The 22221-nt window shown below is 51.4% G+C and overlaps 1 protein-coding gene across 3 annotated transcripts in view; it reads right to left on the bottom strand.

Annotated features, from left to right (window-relative positions):
• Nucleotides 1-14064, bottom strand: part of Hers (Histone gene-specific Epigenetic Repressor in late S phase) — an 88648-nt gene extending 74584 nt beyond the window's left edge. Inside the window, exon 1 of one of the 3 annotated variants that reach the window (XM_075699254.1) lies at nt 13932-14064. The gene's annotated coding sequence lies outside the window, so the exon portion shown is untranslated. Of the gene's footprint in view, nt 1-13234; nt 13666-13931 lie in introns of those variants that run through there. The other 2 variants (XM_075699253.1, XM_075699256.1) reach the window with 2 other exon arrangements.
• Between the last annotated feature and the right edge of the window lie 8157 nt (nt 14065-22221).

The raw sequence follows: 22221 nt of genomic DNA on the forward strand, positions 1-22221 counted from the left end.
GGGTGTCCTTATTATATTATTGTGATAGCAATTATGTGGACATTCCAAGCGCATTCCTGCCGTCACCGTCGCCCTCATGTTTCGCATAAATTTAGTCCAAGGGCGATAACATCGTTACCGAGCGCCGCATGCTGTATGTGCGAGTGTAAGCGTAGAAGAAAGGGGGAGGGGGGGGCTGGAATGGGTGAGCCGACGATGGTGACTCAGTCTTGTGCGCGCAAAGGAGGAAAGCGGAGAGCAAGCCAATCATCTTTCGTCGCGCACGATACATCGGGGGGAGTGGATGGAATGGGGGCGGTATCTAGGATTCTGTGAATCTGTGATTGCGCAACATGTTTATTTGCTTCGTTTGACGCATTATACACCGTGACTTTTTCTTAGATACGTACATTTATTGGAGACTTATACGTATATTTAAATATCTTGTTGGAAGGTTTTGTGTACACGTGCAGTGAACTTTGTTTCCAGGGACACTCTTTGCCCTTTATCAAGCTCTATCTTCGCATTTGGATATCCCATTGTATCTTCGCATTTCTAATGTACGAGGGCGAGTCAAATAAAAGTGAGCCTACCCACCCCGCGCAATAATGGTTGGGTTCATTACCTGCGAGGCATGTGCGTAGAAGAAAGGGATGTCTCATTTACAAAAGTGACACGCTGGTGTGAGGATAAAGGTTCTGTAATGCTCTCATACATTCAGTGAACATGGTTGCGTGACATATTGGAAACTACAAAAGTTGAACAGCGTATTGTTATGAAGTTTTTGACTACTGAAGGTATTTCGTAAAAAGAAATTAGTCGCCGCATGGCTGCCGTGTACGTTGAACATCGCATTTGATTGGCCACTGTGAAGCGTTGGAGCAAACGGTTCAAAGGATAACGTGAAAGTTGCAAAGACGATCCAAGACGGGACTAAAGCCATCGTGAAATCCCCCATAACAAAATTGCAAAAGTTGATGAGGGGATGAGACAAGAACGGGGGATAAGCATCGATGAACTGGCAGAGCGTCTCAAGAATCAAGAACAGATATCGCGGTTCTGTCAATCGCATCTATTATAACAGTCAAAGCGGACAAATTTGGTATGTAAATTTGTATCTTGCGTGAATTGGTTACGTTGCGTACAAGGGTTCTGCAAAATCCGTGTTTCCGTAATACTAAATTTTTTAGATTCATGTGTAAGATATCAGTGTTCTCCGCCGTACATGTGCTATTAGATGAAATTCACAGAATTGTGATATCATTTTTCATTCTTGAGTTACAGAGCTCTAAACTTGATAGTTTCGTTTTCTGAAAATTTGCGATTTTGGCCAATTTTTAATCAAACATTGACGACCTAAATGAAAAATTCGAAACCAGCAGTCACTAGAACTCCCCCCCCCCCCCACAAGTATTACTTTTAAATGCAACAAACTTCGTCAAATTTGGTGTAGTGGTTGGCAAGAAAAACGAATTCCCCTTCTACATGTATTGAGATAGGAGCATCCGAGCTAAAGCTTCCTCTTAAGGAGGATGCCGAGCTGCAACGTAAGCCCCCCCCCCCTCCCCCTCCCTCCCCTCCGAACGAAATTTCTAGCTACGCCACTGCTTCCCACCCCTAGTCAACAGGGGGCACGGGCGCTTTTTTTTTTTTTTTTTGCATTTCGCCCCAATCGATAGGAATGCGGCAGCCGCGGCCGCGGGATTTGATCCCGCGACGTCGTGCTTGTAGCCCCGCAACGCCGTAGTCGCTAAGCCACCGCGCCGGGCGGTGTCGCCTGTGTGCGTCTGGTGGCTGCGAACGCAGCCGTGGTTTCGGCAAACCTTGCGAAGTTCGGCCGCACCCACAAGTTGACCCGGCGCAACTATGGGTAAAAGTGCTACTTCATCCCGCGAAAAGCAAATCGGGCTGCCGGACTCGCGTGACTTAGTACGTCTCTGTAGTAAGGAATCGTTGAGTGGTTGTTCGGGTATGAAAAAAGAGAAAGAAATGTGCGCATCCCACGCACTGTGGGAATCGATGTAAGCGAAGCTTTGTATGCCGTTTGCTTTGACCGGCGATACTTAGCGGCGACGTTGGCGGCAAACGCGTCATTTCTTCGGCGCATACAGTCCGACACGAGAGTGGTGAGTCGATGCTAAAAGCTACCTCGCGTGCGCCACTGCTGTTTGTCTGCGTATCCCCACAGAACACACGGGGAGACGTGTTTGCTTGAGGCGTTGTTGAGCGTCACTGTACGCAATCTCCGAGAGGGTTGAGCTCTACCATTGCCTCACATTGCAGATCGCATCGCGACACAAGTGCTAACCGTTAACTGAATTACGGGGCTGTACGCAACTCAATCAATTACTACAAAATTGTACGCATGCATTGTATATACATACGTTAGCGGTATGCACCACTTTTCGTTGCGCATAGCGAAGACGCTCCCTGTTGCGCGCGACGCTTCTTTCCGGCCTTGGGTGTCGCCGACGCTGCGCGCGCGCTTTGGAGCCAATTTGGTTGGCGCGTGTTCACGTGCTCCTTTTTACGCACGTGACCTGGGGAGGGTACTCTGTGCAATCTAGTGGACATCTACATTTCATCTGCTGTCGAAGTCCTGATTGGCTGGGCTGGGCTGCGCGTCCGCAGCAGCGCTAGGCGCCACAGCCAATCGCACTTCTGCAGCAGACGACACGGACATATCCACTAGGTTGGACTCTCAACAGAATACCTACCCCTGCACGCTGTTTAGACGCCGGCTCAAAGCGCCATCTTCAGGCTATGGACGATTGCAATGTTTACACTATCACCCAGCACGCGACCTCCATCCACTGCCCAGCACCTGCATTTTCTGTCGCATAGAAAAGCAAGCACGGCATGTGACATTCCGGCCCGCTGCGGCGCCGGCCGGGATGCGTAAAGCCTCTTAAACTTCGTAAAGTACTGCCACGCCTTGAAGAATGCCGCCTCCTCCTCGCGCGCTCTGGCCGACGCCGCGGCGCGATTGGCCTAATAGCATCACGTGGGCCCTCGCACCGTGCATCAGCGCCATTTTTGCTCGAGAAGCGTCTACGGAGTGGCGAGGAGCGTATGTTGGCGCCGCTGCTACGCTCGAGCAGTGTAGGCGGCGCCATGGTCGAGGAGGGAGCGTGAAAGAGAGGAGAAACGAGGAGTGAAGCCAGAGGAGGAGAGTCACTACTTTAAGAAGTTTAAGGGGCTTTAGGGATGCGCAGACGCGAGCGCCATTTGGTAGTTTTGCAAGAGACCCAGCGGCGCGCGAGGCAAGACCATCACAGCAGCAGCAGCAGTGCCCGGAAAGTCGGAAGAAGAGACAAAGAAAGCTTCGCTTGAATAGGGAAGCTCGGAATAAGACGGAATTCCGACGACGAGCTCTTGTTGACGAGAAGGCCGCGTCCCCGTTGCTTGCTCCGACGATAAGTCCCAGTTCCAGTAAGCACAGGACGAAGTGGGACGAGGCACCGTCCACCATACAGCAATAACACTGCTGTCACTTGGAACGCTTTAAGATGCGCGCGTATACAAACCACGGCGTTCAATAAACTAAGTGCGGGCAAAGTTGACTATTGTTGAGCGACAAGATACAAAGAACAAAGCGACAAAGGACGTTTTGTGTTTAGTTTTTTTTTTTCCGGCTATCTACAAACAATCGCAGCGCGCAGTTCGAAGCGCCTCTGACGGCCATGCGGGGACTGTGATAGGAGAGTCTCGCACTGACGGATATAGACCGTTCGCAAAATCTGCATTTCCTTTCACGGGGCTTCTTGTGGCGCCACCCTGGCGGACGCCGCGAGAGACTAAATGGCTGGCATCCAGCCTCCGCGACGGTTAGCGACTGGGCAGGCTCCACGAAGCGAGTTGCAATGATTTTTCGGCGAGCGTACCGTGGCGTATATCGGCAAGGCACAGGCCACCGACGACAACGCCGGCGTGAAACCGGCGACCGCGAATCGTCCCAGCGCGATGGGCTTTCGGGCCCACGACGCTGACCGTCAGTCGTCCAAGCCTCCGTGCGACTTTGTAGGAAGGAGGCTGGCCGAAGACTCGACGCAATAGCCGCAATGTCAGCGCCTGTATTATTTTTATGTTATCGTGCTCTTCAAAAAGAAAGAAAGAAAGGTCAATGGTATCCCTATACGCGGACGAATGTGAAAACATTGCGACGTCTTCCCGGATGACGGCTCCTTTTTACGAAAAGTAGTAGTATTTTTTTTACGTTGATTTGTATCATTTCTCGCATCACGCGCCAATTGCAAAAAAATAAGAACACCCTCGCCTAACACGGATTGGGTGCACGTTACACCCCCCCCCCCTCCGAAAAAGAAAATCGCAAAATTAATCCGCAGCCCCCACACAACAGCGTGCTTCGCAATCGGGTCGTGGTTTTTGGCACGCAACAGACGCCGTACACACACCTAACAGAGGTACGTACACCACAACAAGCAGTGCTCTCTCCCGCGCTCTTCAACGTACAAACGATGCGTCTCCCGGCTAAACTGGTTAGTTAGGTTAGTTAAATGGCGTTTAATGGCGCAAAAGCGGCTAAGGCTATGCTGCGCCAAACACGAGGCGTTTTAAGATCCAGTTTGTGAAGGAAAGGGCTGTGTTAATAATCTGTATTTTATGTAAAAAGATAGTGTCACCTAGAAATTTACGGATGTCACATACTGGGACTAGAGGATCATCATTAACATCCCAGGCATCCAACACGCTCTCTACGCTGACGACATCACCGTCTGGGCGACTCGGGGGTCGGTGGGAGGGTAACAGGACGCCCTGTACAGCAAGCCACGGACACACAGTTGAAGACTACGCATAAATTGCACGGACTACAACTATCTACAGAGAAATCGGAACTTCTCCATACTCAGAAAAAATAATATAAAAAAACTGCAACGAACGCGAGAACTATAACCACAAATCAATATTCTTCTCGGGGGCAGATTTACTGAGAATATTAACTAAGAATATTCTTCTCGGGGGCAGATTTATTGAGAACATTATCTAAGAATATTCTTCTCGGGGGCAGATTGCGCATTTTTGAGCCTCCATCTCCAACGAAACGGAGGCGGCACTTAGGCTATCCAACGTCCAATCCAAACGGTCTCGCAGGTGACGAGGATGGTCGGCAGGAAACGTCGCGCCGCCAAGGCCCCACGTAAGAAGACATCCTCCGACTCATTCAAGCCCTAATAATAAGCCGTGTAGCATACTCGACTCCGTACCGCCCACTTTACACCTAGAGAACTGGGGGAAAAAATTTCCGTACTCCTCCGTAAGGTTTACGAACAAACCGTAGGCCTTACACCGGGAACCACCAACCAATGACTCCAGTCCCTGGGACTCCGCCATACAATCGGAGAAATCATCGAGGCCCACCACAGAAGCCAACGGGAACTCCTAGCTAGCCCTCACAATCCCAGGCAGACGCGTATACTGCAACGCCTGGGCTTGTTCCCACACAAGAGAACAGACGCAAACGCACCTACACAGCCTAGCGCACCCCCCCCCCCAAATATCCGACATTACATCTACATAGCCCCCATACCACAGAACATGCACCATGATCGTCATGCGCCTCGCCAGCAAGCACGTGCCATGCAGGGCGCTCGAACGGCACCACGGGAAGCTCCACAACACCCGTCTATACACAGACGCAGCCACACGCAGTCACGCGAACCAGCTCATACGGCATATGCGACAAACTCCGAATTCCGAGAAGTCACATCTGCCTCTTTTGGGAACACTGTATACCACTGTCGAAGCTGAAGAAACAGCTGTTGCCCTTGCCCCATGGTATCCCCAACCGAAGCAGAATGAGGACACCATAATAGTCACCGACTCGTGCAGGCGGCCTGCCGCAACAACGCAAGCCGACGCGTATGACTGCTACAGCCTACAGCATTCTTAATAATCACGCGCCTCAAACGCTACCAGAGGTCACGGCCACGTGGACCTCCGGCTACAAGTACATTCGCGGAAACCAGCGCGCACACGTTGTAGCCCCAGCATATATGCCACAGGGACACCGCAAGAAGGGAGCCGACCGCGAAGCACTCTAGAGGGACACCGTACCACTCGCATACAACACGACACTCCAACGGTGTCGCCTCCCACGGCGCCTCTGCCCACCACCTCTCAAATGCCTGACTCGCAAGGACGCAGTGGCATGGAGGCAGTTACAAACCAATACCTTCCCACACATAATCCTCCATCTACCACACGCCATACACCCCACACTGTATACACGTACAAATTCCCACGCTGCGAGACCATACGCATCATTGTACCAGACAACATGGGAATGCTCCCGCATACCGGCACTTCACTTCCCCCCCCCCCCCGTCCCACACCACACTCGAAGAGTGGGATCTCGTGCTGCCCAGCACAGATCCGTGTGACCAGCAACAGCTGGTGTGAGGGGCTCGGGAGGCAGCAAAAGCCGCAGGAGCGGTGGACTGAGGGCCCCCTCTGCTGGACGCGTCCTTAAGGACGTTTAGTACGTCACGTATGCGTTTTATTGTTTGATTTTTTCGAATTAAGGTATTTCCTCCTCCTCCTCTTCCTTGACACGCAAGAACTCAGAAGGTAAATTTTTTTTCACTGTAGTAATTCCCCAACAACGTTGCAAATAGGATCAGGTAAAAAAAAAACCGTAGTTACTACTTGAGCCCAGATGCCAGCGACGTCAACCACAATAGCGTGGTCGGGGTCCTGCCAGGCAGGCAGGTAATCGATATGCTGCATAACTCTGTGCATAATAGCAACAGTTGCACAACACGCTCTTCGCGGAGGAGTTTGCTCCAGAGGAACGAGATGGCGCTTTCGGCGGCGAGCCGCACGCTGCCTCAGCGAAAGTGCACGAATACGAAACCATTACCGCTTCTGGCCTGCTACTCGGCGATCAGCTGTCGTAAACGAAACTGGGTGTTCGTGAACGCACTGCGCTCCACTCAAGCTGCAAGGACGAGGAGAGGCAAGAAATAGAAGGCGGGGATGTCAACCAGAAATGCGTATGGTTGGCTACCCTACTCTGGGTGACGGGAGAGAGGGAATAGAAAGGCGAAATAGAGGGAGGGGGAGGAACGCTGCAGGGAGCTCGTGCACGCACATGGAGGGCCTGAGTGAGTCAAATGCGTTCGCGTGGGCCAGTCGCCCTCAGGGAAGACAAAAGTGCCTTCGCAGCTTTGTGGGCCGACAAGCGATGGGGCGGTCTTCAAGCACTCAAGCCGAGGAATGTCAGTGGTTGGATGCAGCGATAGTCACCGACCTATTAAGGAATAGAATGAATCTGTGCAGCCAAGTTCACGGACCGCTGCTGCATAGGAAATGCCTGTGTCGCCGGCCGCCCATCGCGATGCACGGCCTTCCTCGAGGACAAAGAAAATTCACTCGTTACACAGTGACAAAGGGAGTAGCCCGGCTTCCTGGCTCAGTTAAGTTACTCGCACGTTATCTACACGCATCCGCCTCAGCTCACACGCAAACATGTGTCCACTTATCGCCCGCGCGCCTAAAAATAGGAAGAGATTGGGCGCACACTCGAATCAATGCACCGAAGCGTGGGTGACGGGGGCCACGCCGACAGTATACACGAATGTTCGAGGCTGAACGTCTCGTGACGGTTTCACGGAGTAAGCGAGTGACTAGCGATAATACGTCTTTGTTACAAACTATAACGAAGTACGGAGCGTCTACGTTCCAGGCGTTGAGCACAGCAAGAACAAATATGCAGTGGCGTGGTCGTAATGTTGGCGTATACCAGCACAGTGGCAAGTCGCGTTTGTGATGTCGCGTGAAAGCTATTGAACCTCCCTCCACCTTCCCCTGCTGGCCTTTCAGGCGCCGGTGGGGCCAGCAGAGTTCCTTTCTTCTTCCCAGCAACAACCACAGATAAGTGGCTTTTTTTTTTTTTCACAATCGGACGCGAGCTGACGCCAACGTCGGCCACGTGCATGCGGTAGAGATCGTGCGCTTAGGCACGTAAGCACGTCTTCACTGACGGAGGAGAACGAAGGAAAACGCGAGTGGGTTTAGGGAGCGACACTGACCTAGCCTGCTTGAGTTACTCGGGTATGCTATACATGCGTTTCCTTATAGTATTTTTGTTTGCACATCTCTTTAATCTTTTTCTCTTCCTGAAAATTTCTCTGGCTACCTTGTACCGCTACTATGCCTGTAACAGATCCGGTCGCATCAATACCTTCCCTGCTTTTCTTTTCCCACCAATACTCTAAGCGTCTGTTGCTTATGACCGCTCGATGCTTCGTCCACTTCTGTCCAAGCGCTTCTGGAAGGTGTATTATACGTTAGCTATGAGTGTCACTGGGTGAATCCCTTCGCATTCCATTAGGATGTGCCGCGTGGTATCTGGATTTTTTTTTCTGCAGCATACACGTCTATCCGGTTACGATTATTTGTTGCGGTATGTTTTTTTTTTTTCTTATGCAAGCGGCTCAAGCAAGACACTGCCCTTTGTGCTATCGTATAGATTTTCCCTCCTGATTTATTTCTTCCCATTCTGGTAGATCGCGGCCTCTTTCGTTTCCACTCCTTGCATCCGATTCACCGTCTCTATTCATCTCGCTTTCTTTTTTACGAGTCCTGGTCGTCTGTTGACACTTAATGTACCCTGTACTTCGTCGCCAACTTTCTTGACCTCTTCCTCCATTCTGTGTCCACGCTTTTTAGGTACGGATACTTGTGGACATCGGCTGCCCATTTATTTTGATCCATGTTCCCGATTCTTTCTTGAAAACTGATCTTGCTCTGCGCTCCTCCGACTTCAAATGAGGCCCAGCCCACGTCACCCAGCACTGCCTTGTGTGTGGCTTGGCCGTGGGCTCCCCAAAAAGCCAACGCGGCCTACCGACCAATTTGGTTAACATCCAACGCCCGACAAGATATCCGATTTGAAGCGCAGAATGGCATTTTTGCGAACGTAAGCGCTGGCACCATTACTCCTTTCCAGACTCCACGCACCATCTCACTTTACTGTGGCCCCAAAGTGGCCCGTGTTCGTCGTTGCTGCATTCCGCTTGCCCCTTTATTTCCGGATTGGCTTGGCAGGGTGCTTGAATAAATCTTTCCTTCGCTTATGCATACGCCGAAGTATTCACATCGAACTGACCACGGGTACGATTCGCTGTTGGCTTGACACCAGGTAATTTACACGTCTCTCCATTGAAGATCGTGTAATTCCCGGATTCCTCTGCGGTAAACTTAAGGCCTAGATTTGTTGTCTCTGCCTTCCTTGCCACGCGCATATTCGCAAGTGTCTGCTAATCTCTCATTGTGCTCACCCGCGCTCATCATCGATGGAATACGAAAGAAAAAAACAAAACGCGGTAAACAGGCGCCACGCGCTGGCCTGTTGCAGACGAAGGGGAGGTCATTGCGTCACACTTGCGATATCGCGTAGTAACCATTGCGATGCACTAAAGAAAAATGCGAAGCGCTACTGTCGCATTGACGTAAAACCGCGGCTACCGAGTCGGGGCGAGAGAGAGAGAGAATGAACATTCATTTGGCTAAACAAGTAGGGATCGGATCGGAAAACATTTACTGGGCTCTAGAAAAGAGATCTTCGCGGCTTCAGACGGCCTCTTCCATCTTCTGATGGATTCTTCTGTCTGCAATCACAGGGTTGGTGCCCTAGTCCAAGGCTCCACTGAGTACGGCCAACCGCGAGCTCTCTCTACTAGGCGCTTTTGGCCGTTCGAGCTTACGCTGGAAAGCATACTCTCCCACTGTTCCGCACTCGGGTTTTTAATTTTATAGGTAGTTGGGGACACAATATTTTGACAGGCCCATGATATGTGGTACAGATCTGGTTTCTCTCCGCACCATGGGCACTTAGCCTCATACTGTGTAGGGAAAATTTTATTGAGAAAGTTTAGATTCCGGAAAGTACCCGTCTGCAGTTGTCGCCATGCAACAGCATCCTCTCTGCTTAGATCCTTATCCGGGGGTGGGTACTTCAGTCTGACCCCTTTATATTAATTTAGGATATCTGAGTAGCCCGTGGGTACTGACTCGGGTTTCCTCAAGGCTGGATGTGTCGGACGCCGGGTTGGTATGCCCTCGAGCTATCCTATCCGCCTCTTGGTTCCCTGTTATGCCAGTGTGCCCTGGTACCCAGAAGATACGGCGGCGGCAACATGATCCAAGAGACCGAACGTACCGAAACAAGTAGGGAATTTCCTCGATGAGTGGGGCCCTCAGCCAGGGCTCCATTGCCATGCGCGACTTCGCGAGCGCACTGGCTCGTCCGAATGAAATGCGTTCGCCGGGGTATAAACGCCAGCGGTTATAGGCTAAGGTCCCTAAAACATGGCACAAGCAGACGGAGAAATTCTTGCACCCACGTGCGCGCCGCCGCCTTTCCCTCGCACACGTATTCCGGGCGCACTCGTTACAAATCTCGTTTGATTCTCAACGGGGTCGGGACCATTCAGCCCGAACGCGTGTGTAAGCGCGGTCGGATCAGCGTGTCGCCGCCTTACACGAACCGGATCAAAGTCGCGTCGAGTCAGGCTCGAGTCGGCCCAAATTCGATCGTCGGGTTAGTCTGGACGGTAGGCTAGCGGTTCGGGCCGCGGGAGCATCGAAGCGACTTCTCTCAACCCGCGTGCAACGGGTAGAGGGGGTTGACTCGCTCGGGCTAATTGACAGGATGGATGTAAGCCCCCGCGTTCGCGTCCGTTATAGTTTCGACTGTCTGGTACGAGACCCGTTTGTTGTAAGCGCAGTTTGCGCCGACCCGACTTCAGTTTTGAGCCGCTCGCGTCGTGCTCAACGAAAACTAAGCGACACCATTTTCGAGCTAAATGCCCTCAAATGGTTGCGTGCAAACATTTCGAGAAAAGGGTGACGAGTCGTTTGTGAAAAGCCATCGCATGCTTTTTGAGCCCTTTGTCTGAGACGCATTTTCCTTTTTTTTCTGCGCCGGAGATAAGAGTAGCTAACACTGGCAGGGCAGTGGCCACACGTACGGGACTCTGAAGCGCGCGACGGCAGATAATGGACAAGCTGCGGAATGTGACGTCACGGAAACGTGGTAACCCTGCCACATTCTCCGAGCTCCGCGCCGAAGAAGAAAAAAATGACAATCTCTACAGGCGTGAATTTTCCAGAAAAGCAAGATTAATAGATTTGGCCAAGTTTTCATCGAAGTTGGTACTTGGCAAGTGTTACGTCAAAGGCGCCGAACAACGGCGAGAAAGTGTCAACGGATTCGTCTGTTCTTTTACTGCGGCACGCGGCAATTACAGTTGGAGAGATTTGTCGTGCGTGATAGTCACTGCTATGAAGCAAAGTATCCCAGATGGCGCTGACTCCTACTAAAGGATGCAGACAAATTTGTAGTCGCTAGCCCTTTGTCTTTCGTTTGCAAAGTACAGGAGTTCAGTACTACACTCACTGTACCGCAGACAAAGCAGTTAACGGAACTGGCATTTGGACGAGTCGGGTGAGGCCTTCATCCTTAACACACACACACACACACACACACACAAATGACACGGGCAAGAAGACGTTTCTTCTGTCGCTCTTGTCCGCAGGTCACAATGCCACTAGCAAGCTTGCGCCTGCACCCCCCCCCCCCAGCATGACGTCACTCCACAAACAACTCGAGCAGAGTTGCGTCGTTATCCGACTCTGCGAGGAAACGCAGGCGATGACGTCACTCGTATACCCTGCTGCCCCTTTGCACGCGACTTTTTGTGAGTGGCGCTAACAGTCTCGACTACCCTTTCCAAAAATCCACACGTCGTTGCAATGCCACTGCCAAGCAAGCATCCCGGGTAACAGAGCAACGCTTGGAAATGTCAACACCGCCCACGCCTGGATGACCTTTCCGGCGGCTGTGTTCTTTCTGTCTCGTGCATCTGCTATGCTCCAGTGCCGGTGATGTCTTAATCGGCCACAAGTAGCAGGCAACATTCCGCTCCAGAAGCTACGCAAGCAGTGCGGTCATGGGTGTATGAGTCACAGCGCGCGCTTCGCGGTGTTCTTGACCGGCGACACCTTCATAAGAGCAACAACTACAACTTGCGGACGCAATTCTTCCGTCAAATCGCGCATTACTTGGGCGCACCACTATGCACTGGTCGCGTGACGCGCTGACCGCAGAAACACGTCACCTCCTGTTGGTCGGTGCCCAATAGTTTCGGATCTCCAGAGCCTTCGACTAACAAGTGCGCCACATTTCGCAACGTAAAAGTGTGGCTTCGTTTTGCACTGAGTTAGATGACGCGCGTCTGCATCCTCCTTTCACATATTCCGCACTATCTTTGGTCGCGAATTCGCGCAATGATAAAAGCATATCTCTAGCCTAGGTAGCGATTGTCTGCGGTGTACAAACAGTACAGCGCGTCAACAGAATAACTATCGGCCACCGTTTCAAAGCAGGTATATTAAGCGATCGCACTTCTATAACGTAAAGAACACAAGTACGCCAGAAGTTATAGGCGTGTCAGCTTACGCTGGCCGCATCGCAACGGGCAAAAAAAGAAAGAAAGATTCAAAGCAACCACGCGTTTGTCTTGTGTCAGCTTCGCACTTCAAAGCAGCACCGGCCCGCTATTTTTTGTCCAGCTTACATCGCTTAATAAACAGGCCGGTGCCCGCACCCAGCTTCATACCGCTACAATGTGTGTCGGCTTCTGAAAGCGGTCGACGGGAACCGCCGGCACGGCGCGATACACACAAACAAAAGAAGAAAGACAGGCTGGGCGTCGGGAAACACAGAAGAGGTCGACCCAGTAGTGTGACTGGGCTCGTTTCGGCAAAGCCAACAACGCCAATCAAACCGAACTACGAGCCGACAGAGAGAGAAAAAAAATCGAGAGAATCTCGCCACAGGCGATCAGGAAAGACTGGTAGCGGGGAAAAAAAAAAAGAATGAAAGACACCGCGAAAATACGGCACGCCGATGAAAGAGACTTAGAGCGAGCCTTCCAGAAGTAGGCGACTGCGTCTCTCCCGGGCGCTGGCGAAGACGAGGTGGTACGCCGCCCGAAACGCGCCCTCGACGCTCGCGGCGTGGCCTAGAAGAAGCGAGAGCCACCGACCGAGCGAGCGAGCGAAGGGAACCAAGCGAGCCGCGCTGTTCACGGGCGTCCCCTCGACTCGTCGTCGCTGCTAGGCATAGCGCGATGCCGACGATGGGGGGCTAGCCTCGGTCGACGACGGCTACGCGACTTTTCCCAAACCCCCGCTTCGCTAGAGGAAAAACAGAAGAGGGCGCACTCACAGCACGCAGCGGAGACAACACCCGCTGGATGGCTTCTTGACCGCAGCGACGTCGACGCAGCATCCAGTGAAAGAAGGCCGGCCTGCCGGAAAGCTCGCGGCCTCGTAGTACACCAGCGGCAGTACCACCAGCACCACCACCACCACCACCCACTTGAACAACACAAGCACCGCAGAGAAGAAGCGAGCCTCCTCCGGACAAGAACCGATATTCCGCGACCACCACCACCGCTGGCACTCTTGTTTGCAGACGCCGCTTTTTTTCGTTGTTTTGCTGTCGACGACGCCGCAGTCGTTTTCCGGGCTACTTCCAGGCGCTGAAGTCCGCAGCCAGCCACAGCAAGCCGCTAGAGAGGGGCTCGCAAACGCAGCAGCGTTAGCAGCGTCGTACGCGAGGCTGTGAGCGCGAGCGAGGGCGCGGAAGAGGGAGGAGAAGCATGGCGTTAGGCTTAGCGCCCTCGCCTTCGCAGCTCTCGAGCCGAGAAGAGAGCGACAGGCTTGACGGCTGCGCCGACAGATGGCGCTACCTGTTTTTGCGCCCCCTTCGCTCGCACCGCCGGCTGCGCCCGTTTTTTCCGCGCGCGCCGAAACAACCGAGCCGACCGAGAACCTCGTGAAAACGAGCGACACGGTCAGCGGCGGCCCGCAACGCCGTTGGCCGGAAACGCTGCCGCAGCAGAAAGTCGTATGCAACTTACGTTGATGGCGCCGACGTCGTCGAGGGCAGCGAAAATCCAGGGCAAAGACGGGCGACACGGTAAAAAAAGGAAAAACACTGACGCAGCGACGAACCTTCGCAACCCCCCACCCCTGAGACTGCCGCCGAGGCGTCGCCGCGGTCGCCGGTTCTCTCGCGGACGAGGAAGGCAGCGGCGCTGGCGGCCAATCGCGGCACGCGACACGGAGAGTCCGCGGCGCCGACCAATCGGAGAGGATGTGGCAACGACGAGGGACCACGCTTCGCTTCTCGCAATTTCTCGCTCTTGCTCTCTGTAGCGGTGGACAACGTTGACAACGCGGAGCAGCATCGCGCTCCAGACGTCGCGCCGCACGCTAGCTTTTTCGGAAATGATAAACCTTAGCCTGTAGAAACGATGACGTATGAGGAAGGGAGAGGTGTTGCGAACGAGCTAAGTCGCGGGCGGACTCGTCGGTCGTCGGGTGCTCCGAAAACTCGCGCTGTCAAAAGGCACTTGACAGAAGCGCCACGCGCGATCTTGTGCAGCGCGATCAGGCGGCGCATATTTCGACCGGAAAGAGGAAAATAGAAGGTAGGCGACAACGGGGAGATCGCTGTTGAGACGACACGGCTGGCGGCAGCCGCTAGCTTTCATTTGACTAATTAAGCGTCGGGGGCGCGCGTGCGTTCAATTAAGGGCCGCGTTAGCGAGAGATCTGTGCCGGTGCTGAGAGGGTGGGAGAATCGGGACAGACAGGCAAAGAGGTCGCGGCTTTTGTTCGTGGTTCCGGCGAACTAACACTTCTCTGCTTTTCACGCTCTCTCTTTCTTTGGACCACGTCGGGAGAGCTTGCCAAATCCCTTTTTTCCGTTGACAGCACACTTGTTGCGTGGCGGAGGAGACTCAAAAATAAAGCGGGAAAACGGAGAGGAGGTCGCAGTGTGTTCGTGTTTTGCCATGGTAACGTGCCAACTCACTGTAAGCGGGAGTTCGTCTGAGTTATTTTTCTTGTATGTTTTAACGTGTTACGAGGGCGCGGAATTTCAACCCTGCGCCCTTGGGCTTAGCAGCGCAACACCATAGCCGCTAAGCCACCACGGCTGGTCGTTTCAGTTACGTAATAAAGAAAAGAAAAGCAGGCTAAATTCACAAAACTTTTTGCTCGTAAGGGTTGTTTGCGATTACCTTGCCGCCTTCACTAATTATGTGCCCGCCATCACGATTGGCTCGCACATACTCTTACGAACAGATTTAGCGTAAGACATTTTCTTTTGTTAATACGGGCCCAGATCAGGAGCAACCACCAAGGGTGTGCACTGTGTTAAATGAGGCAGGCGGAGTTTGATCTGGGACCGGCAGCGATGCGAAATTCGAAGGCGCAATCAAGAGAGTACGCGCTGTTAACTATCGCGACCTCCGTGAACTAAAGATTGATTAATTCGAATTCAACCGCGTTCAAACTAACCAAAGCGCACTCAGACATTGCTAACAAATGTTACATTGCGAATGTACAAAGAAAAAGGAAGAGAAAGCTTTAATTAGCTCGGGGGCAACTTCTATTCTTCTACCGAAATACACATGGAACGCCGAATGCTCCATTTAGACAGCTGCTGAACCGGTTTGAAGGAAATTCGACGCGTTTAAGAGAAGAAGACGAATCCTACCGATCGTAACGAGCGAAATTTCAATTTAGGACCTCAATTTCCTTGCAAGATTACCGAAAATTTGCACGTTTAAGAAATTTGCGGTAGGGAGCTTACAAATCCGTAAGGCAGTAGCCGAAATAAATACCGCAGTTCCGTAAATAGCGTCCGATGTTGGAGCATACCAAACGGACGAACGTGACATGTATACATGTCACGCACGTTCGTATAAGCTGTGAGCTCGTATACAAGCTCACAGCTTATACGTGAAATTGTAAAGAAGTTTGGGAAGGTTTTGCAAAAGCCCTACTTAAATTTAAGTGCTATCTCATGGCGTTGCGCTGTCGAGCACGAGGTTGCGGGTCCGATTCCCGGCCGTGGAGGCGGCGGCATTGCGATGGGATCGGAATGCGAAGACGCTCATACACAGCGCTTTCCGTGGGACACCAGGAGGTCCAATTAATCCGGTATACATCACTTCACGAAAAAAAAAAAAAGGAAGAAGAAAGGAAGTTTGAACTCTTTCGAGCTTATCTTTTCTCCAAACAATCGTCATCTAAACCCTTTTTCGCGTGCCTTGATTTCCTTTCTTTAAAGCTGCGCGTCCGGTATACTTCCAGGGCGCGTGACATATAGCGCGACACAAATAGCATTCTTGACAGGATTGAAAGCATTCCAGGTCACGTTACATATAGCATGCCATATGTAGCATTCTTGACAGGACAGCGTTACACGTCACGTGACATATATCATGACACATATGGCATTCTTGACGGGAAAGAATTTCAGGTCACGTGACATATAGCACGACATATAGCATTCTTGACAGGAAAGTATAGCGAGCGGTACATAAGAGTTTTCAACGAAGGAAACGCAAGCGGTATTACCATTATTGCTTAGTGAGAATTAAGATACAATCCAAAGAGTGCAAATTTCTCTCCCGCCCTCTACCCCTCCCTCTCTCTCTTTCTCTTTTTTTTTATCGTTGCGCTATACAGTTGACACGGCATCCCAAAGCCCACGGTGCAACTACAGAACACCTTTTTAACCCTTTCCTCGGTGTCCTCTTCTAACCCCTATCACCCGGCTTCAGTGTAGGGTAGCAAACCGGAGACTAATATCTGGTCAACCTCCCTGTCTTACCTCGTCATCTCTCTCTCTCTCTCTCTCACGGGACATCAGAAGGTGTACCCCCCCCCCCCCCAATCTACTATAACATAACCTCTTTCTTACTGCTCAAGTTTGAGGACCCGACATCAACCTTCATATTTAGGTTTACACTGCCGCGTTGTGTAGTGACGGCGAAGAATGCAACACATGCCGATAGATGCGAGTTAAGGGTTTCAACGCTTTCTTCGTCCAACGTTTGCCCCCCAGAGAGACGGGCAACACTCGAACCGCAACGCTACAGCGGCGCGAGAGTATACGCAGTCGTCGAAATCTAATCTCGCCGGCGGAAATCGTCCGCTATTTATATACGCGCGTTCGCCGTACATTCCAGATTAATCGTTGACGCTCGCGCAGAATGTACAACACTGTATTCGCGCCGCTCGCGGGCTATCTGATAAGACAAGACTACCGGCGACGATGCGTACGAGAAATTTCGCATAGAGTATAAGCGGTTCCAGCGATAACTTGATAACCGTGATAACCCGGTGAAAAACGGACGGGGCCGGCCAAAAAATCAATAAAAATAAAAGCGAGCCGACGGCCAATTGCTCAGCAATTCGATTAACTTCAATTCAATTAAACGCGATAGTATGTCCGCATGACGTTCGTAGGGTCCCTAAAGAGTCCCCATAGATAAGAGAGAGAGAGAGAGAACTTTAATGAGAACCAGCAGTTTAGTCGGCTGGGCCAATAGGCCTCCCACGATGGGACTTCTAGGTCTCGCCTCTTCGTAGGCCTGCTGAGTAGCCCAGAGTTGGTCGTAGAGATGGGAGCTGCGCAGGGCGGCGTGCCATCTCGACGAGAGGGTCACGGGATTAAGGTCTGGATATCGATAATTTTTTTTTGTGCGCAAACAAACAGGGACGAAGAATAGGGGCAACACAAGGACGAGCGCTCGTCCTTGTGTTGCATCTATTCTTCGCCCCTGTTTGTTTGCGCACGAAAAGTTTTAAGATGAATCTGTTCCAACTAGGCCGACTCGCAGTTATGGGTATGGGCACTCCCACAGTTATGGGCACTCCCACAGCATGTTGGGGGAGTGTTTCTGATTGAGTTTTACAGAACTTGCACGTCTGGCTCGGGTAGACGTCGGGGTGTATGATGTGATAGCGTGTGAGGGAGGGGTATACGTATTGGTCTGTAACAGGCGAAGGGTGGTTGCCTGTGCTCTGTTTAACTTGCGTTGAGGGAAGGTTCTTCTTGCGAGGTAAAATGTCTTCACCAGGTCGTTGTATCTTGCAAGGCGGTCGCGTCCTGCGGGTTGCACCGTCTCCGGCACGGTTGACTAGTCCTCGTGCTACGGAGTGGGTAACCTCGTTGAGGTCGGTGAGGCGAGGGTGGACAACGCCGGCGTGGGCTGGGATCCAGACGAGGGTGATTTGCGCCATAGATAAGAATCCTTTTTTTTTTTTTTTTTTGTCTATAGGAACCTCATAGGCGTTCGGCGCTTCTCTGCGCCCCCGCAGTGGGCGCCGGAGACACCGAGCTGGTGCATTGTGGGATACGATGAAAGCGAGGACGTTCGTGACGCACTGTGTGACAGCGCTTAATTGGGCCTCCGGTGAAGCGATATCACCCTGCAACGTCCACCGGTGGACGGTCCACCAGGTCCACCAGGCAATCGTGCGCCTCTGGCCCGCGTCTCCCCTCGATTGTACGAGGAACCAATGAATAAAATAAAATAAAATGCTGTTGTTGATGTGGCCACCTCAAAACATCGCTATACTAATACCCGCGATTGGAAGTGACAGTTTATATTATTCGGTGCACGCACCCGTTTCTTCATGTATAGCGTTGTTAGTCTGATCGTCTTCGTAATGCTCCCATTCCTCAGCGCGCACATAATATGTTTTTGGCGATGCAAAGTTACGTATAGTTCTACACTCTGGTGCTCCAGTTTTGCGAAGGTTTTTCTATTTCTGGGAGTCATCGCAACATGCACGCACGCAAACAAACAAACAAACAAACAAACAAACAAACAAACAAACGCACAGACACACCTGAGGGCCCACAGAGACAAAGTCTGCTCCCGGAGTCTCTTTATAGGATTCGAAATGTTACTTGAAATGCGGCGAATTAGACTAAGTCAGTTCGCGCAGCGGCCTCTCAGGCGAAACGTTCCCCGCTGTGCGTGTATCTGAATGGGCGCATGATAGGTGTCGGCCCCCTCGCTAAACCTCCATCTTACGGCTCAAGTCGGGCGAAGCCCTTAAACTGCGGCAACGAGGCGCGGGATCGCGCTCAGCCAGACTGACCGAAAAGTTGTTCACATCTCTGAACACTCTGCGCGTAACACGCTTGGTGCACGCAAGAAGTTGACTGCGCTATAGGAGTCTCCTACCATTCCGCAAGAGGCAACTCCGTGTTATCTGTGTTATGTGTGTTTAGCGCAAACTTTCACGATGAATCAATTCCAACTGTAGGCCGGCTCGCAGTGGCGCTTCTGTGGTATCTATGCGAAAGCTGCAGGCATGGTAGCTATGCCAACGTGGGAATGATTGACAGCACATTTATTTATTTGTTTGTTTGTTTGTTTGTTTGTTTGTTTATTAAGCGTTGCCCTTGCAGCTTCAAGCGGCTTTTCTTTTTGTCTTCGCAAATTGATGTTTCTCAACATCATGCCGAAGTGCAACAATTCGCAATACAATAGCCATGTCATTTTTCTAAACGCACGAGAAGGTAATGAGACCGCGTGCAAGCGTTCTTAGTGCCTTCTGCGTTTAGCAAAATAACATGGCTTCGAAAATTATGGGCCAACAAAAATGCGTATAAAGCGCACTAAACAAAGCTACAAGCATTGAAGGTAAGACAAGTCCATCTGCCGACCATTGCCTCCATGGTATACAGCGGAACGATCGCAGCAGTTCCCTCTAACATGGCCTCCGAGATCCGGCGCCGCGCGCGCCGCCAGATCTCGGAGGCGATACCTCTAGCGTTTTTAGCATACACTTTGGGAGACGCCACCACGCTGCACCTAACTTAAGCGCGCGCGTCATGGCGGAGGGCGATTCGAAGGAGGATTAGCGCCAAAACGCTGTCCCCGTAGGGTCACGCGCGGGAACGTCCACGTGGGGGAATCAGCGTTTTAATTAGAAGACCTCTCGACAGCCGCATCCATCCAGTGCTAATGCGAAAGCCTCCCAAGCTTTGCGCTGGCGCAGCGCACCCCGTGCACACGGTGGAGCGAGCGATTCCGCGCGTGCTTGTGCACACTTTGTCGTGCACACACATTCCGCGCCATCATCGCGACCGCGTTACCAGTTCTTGCCGGCGCTGAAGCCAATCCACTTCGAGGGGAACGTGTGGGGTGCATTCCAGAAGCGCGGCCGCTCCGCGTGTGCTGCGACCGGCCAGGTGTCGCCTGTAGCAACGACGATGTGGCACCGCCTTTGAGTGCGGCGGCGTTATATGCCTCGACACGCGGCTTGGCGCGGAGGGTTTGTGCAGAGGGAAGCGCTGAGCGATAATGCGTGCACAGCGCGGGGAATATCGGTGAGGGGGAGTGGATGGGAGGGAGGGGGGAGTTCGATTAGCTATAGATGCTGCTGTAGCAGCCCCAGACTAATGAATAATGAGTAATGATACGAGGTCACTGCTTTCATCTATCTATCTATCTATCTATCTATCTATCTATCTATCTATCTATCTATCTATCTATCTATCTATCTATCTATCTATCTATCTATCTATCTATCTATCTTGATCAGGCCGGGCAGAGCATGCGCAGAGCGGACCCTTGCAGAACGTTTCGTTGTAAAGAACCTCTATCCTACACAATTCGTTAAGGGGACAGCTTAGCTTCGAGAAGAAATATTGAAAAAAAAAGACAAAAAACATGCATCGGGAAAGCGTCTCTGCTTGGTTTTGGTATGGGTTCCCTATACAGTTGGCATATACCCAACGTGGAAGATTGGCCAAGAGTCGAATGAAATTATTTTAAAAAACACACACATTTATTTCTCAACGGAAAGCTACGCGGTAATATCTGGGAAAGAATGAAAGGGCTGGGGAACGGCAGAACGTAATAAGGAGCTTAGCAAGAAAATCACTTTGAAACAAGCGGATGTTACCCAACGGCAAGTGGAATCGCATCGCGTTGACAAAAAGGGAGGAAAAGGGGGGGTGGGGGGTGGAGGATGAGTGCTACGTTGTAGAAACACGTCGCATCTGACAAAAAAAAAAGGAAGAAAGAAAAGATCAAAACGTGCTTTTTACACTAAGCATGCGAGACAACCAGTACGTTTTCTTAAGCTTACGTTTTGAGTGCTAGATTTCCCTGGCGTTATTTCTTCCTCTTCCTTCTCTCTCTCTCTCTCTTCCTCTTCTGTGGAACTCTTCCCACGTTGCAACATTACGCCGCACTCATTTACATAATTTAGCGGCGCACTCGCGCATAAGGTGCCTTTTCCGACTGGAATACGCCTGAGATTCTGCCGCCAATGAGGAAAAGAAAAAAACGGGAAATAAAAAAAAAATCGTCGCCTCCGAAAATTATTCTATTCATCGCGAAATAGGACAAAGGAGGACACGAGTCCGAGGGGGTGCTGTCGTCATCGCGTCCTTTTGTTCGATTTCGCGTTAAGCTACAGGAGGCTTCAGCTCGGTGCCAACTGCGATTTCCCCGCTCGAATAAAACGCACGAAGGCTCTCGCAAAACGACCACTGAACGGATTTGAATGAAATTTGAAAACAGAATGCTGACGCTGGTCCTCAATTCTTTTCTTCTTTTACGGAAACTGCCGAAAATATGTAAATCTGAAAATAAAAATAAAATACAAGCACGAAGTTTACGAATCCGTTATCGCAGTATTGACCACTCAATGTAGACAAGCGTGATTCAACGTTTACCGTCTGCAAGGGGATGAAAAAACAAACTTTTTTTGTCCGATCCTGTTCGGGGCATCCTCTTGAACGCACTCTCCTGTTTTCTGGAATGTGTGTGTTCACAATTTGTAGTCGATTTTTTTATGCGACACTTTTACGGAGCAAAGAGGCAATGCTGAAGCACAATGGCTATATGTATCATGCCATTTTACCAACCACAGTGATGGCGTTGTTGATCCACGTACGGGATCGGCCTCGTATAGGAAGCTAACGTAGTAAATAGGATAGTACACACTTGAAAAATGCGTTGGAACTATGTAGGCGTAGCTGAGGCAAATATTCCACAACGACTGGCGCTTAGATGTTTCTGGGTTGCATTGGCCGTACAAACAAGCAGTCCTATACAGGTTTCAAATTCCCATGCCAAGCGATCAGAGAGTAAGGATATTGTCTGATTCACGCTGGAAATTTGAGAGACATATCGCTGCTCGTCGTTCAGCCACGGAAACCGATACAGCCAACATATATAGTTCAGAACACACACACACACAACACACACACACGCACGCACACACGCACGCACGCACACACATCACGGCTGATGATGCATGTTTGCGCGCCCAAGCGAAACTTCCGCATATTTGTAGTTACCGAGAGGCTTACACAGCGGT

This window comes from Dermacentor variabilis, chromosome 7 (genome assembly GCF_050947875.1).
Source record: "Dermacentor variabilis isolate Ectoservices chromosome 7, ASM5094787v1, whole genome shotgun sequence".
NCBI lineage: Eukaryota > Metazoa > Arthropoda > Arachnida > Ixodida > Ixodidae > Dermacentor > Dermacentor variabilis.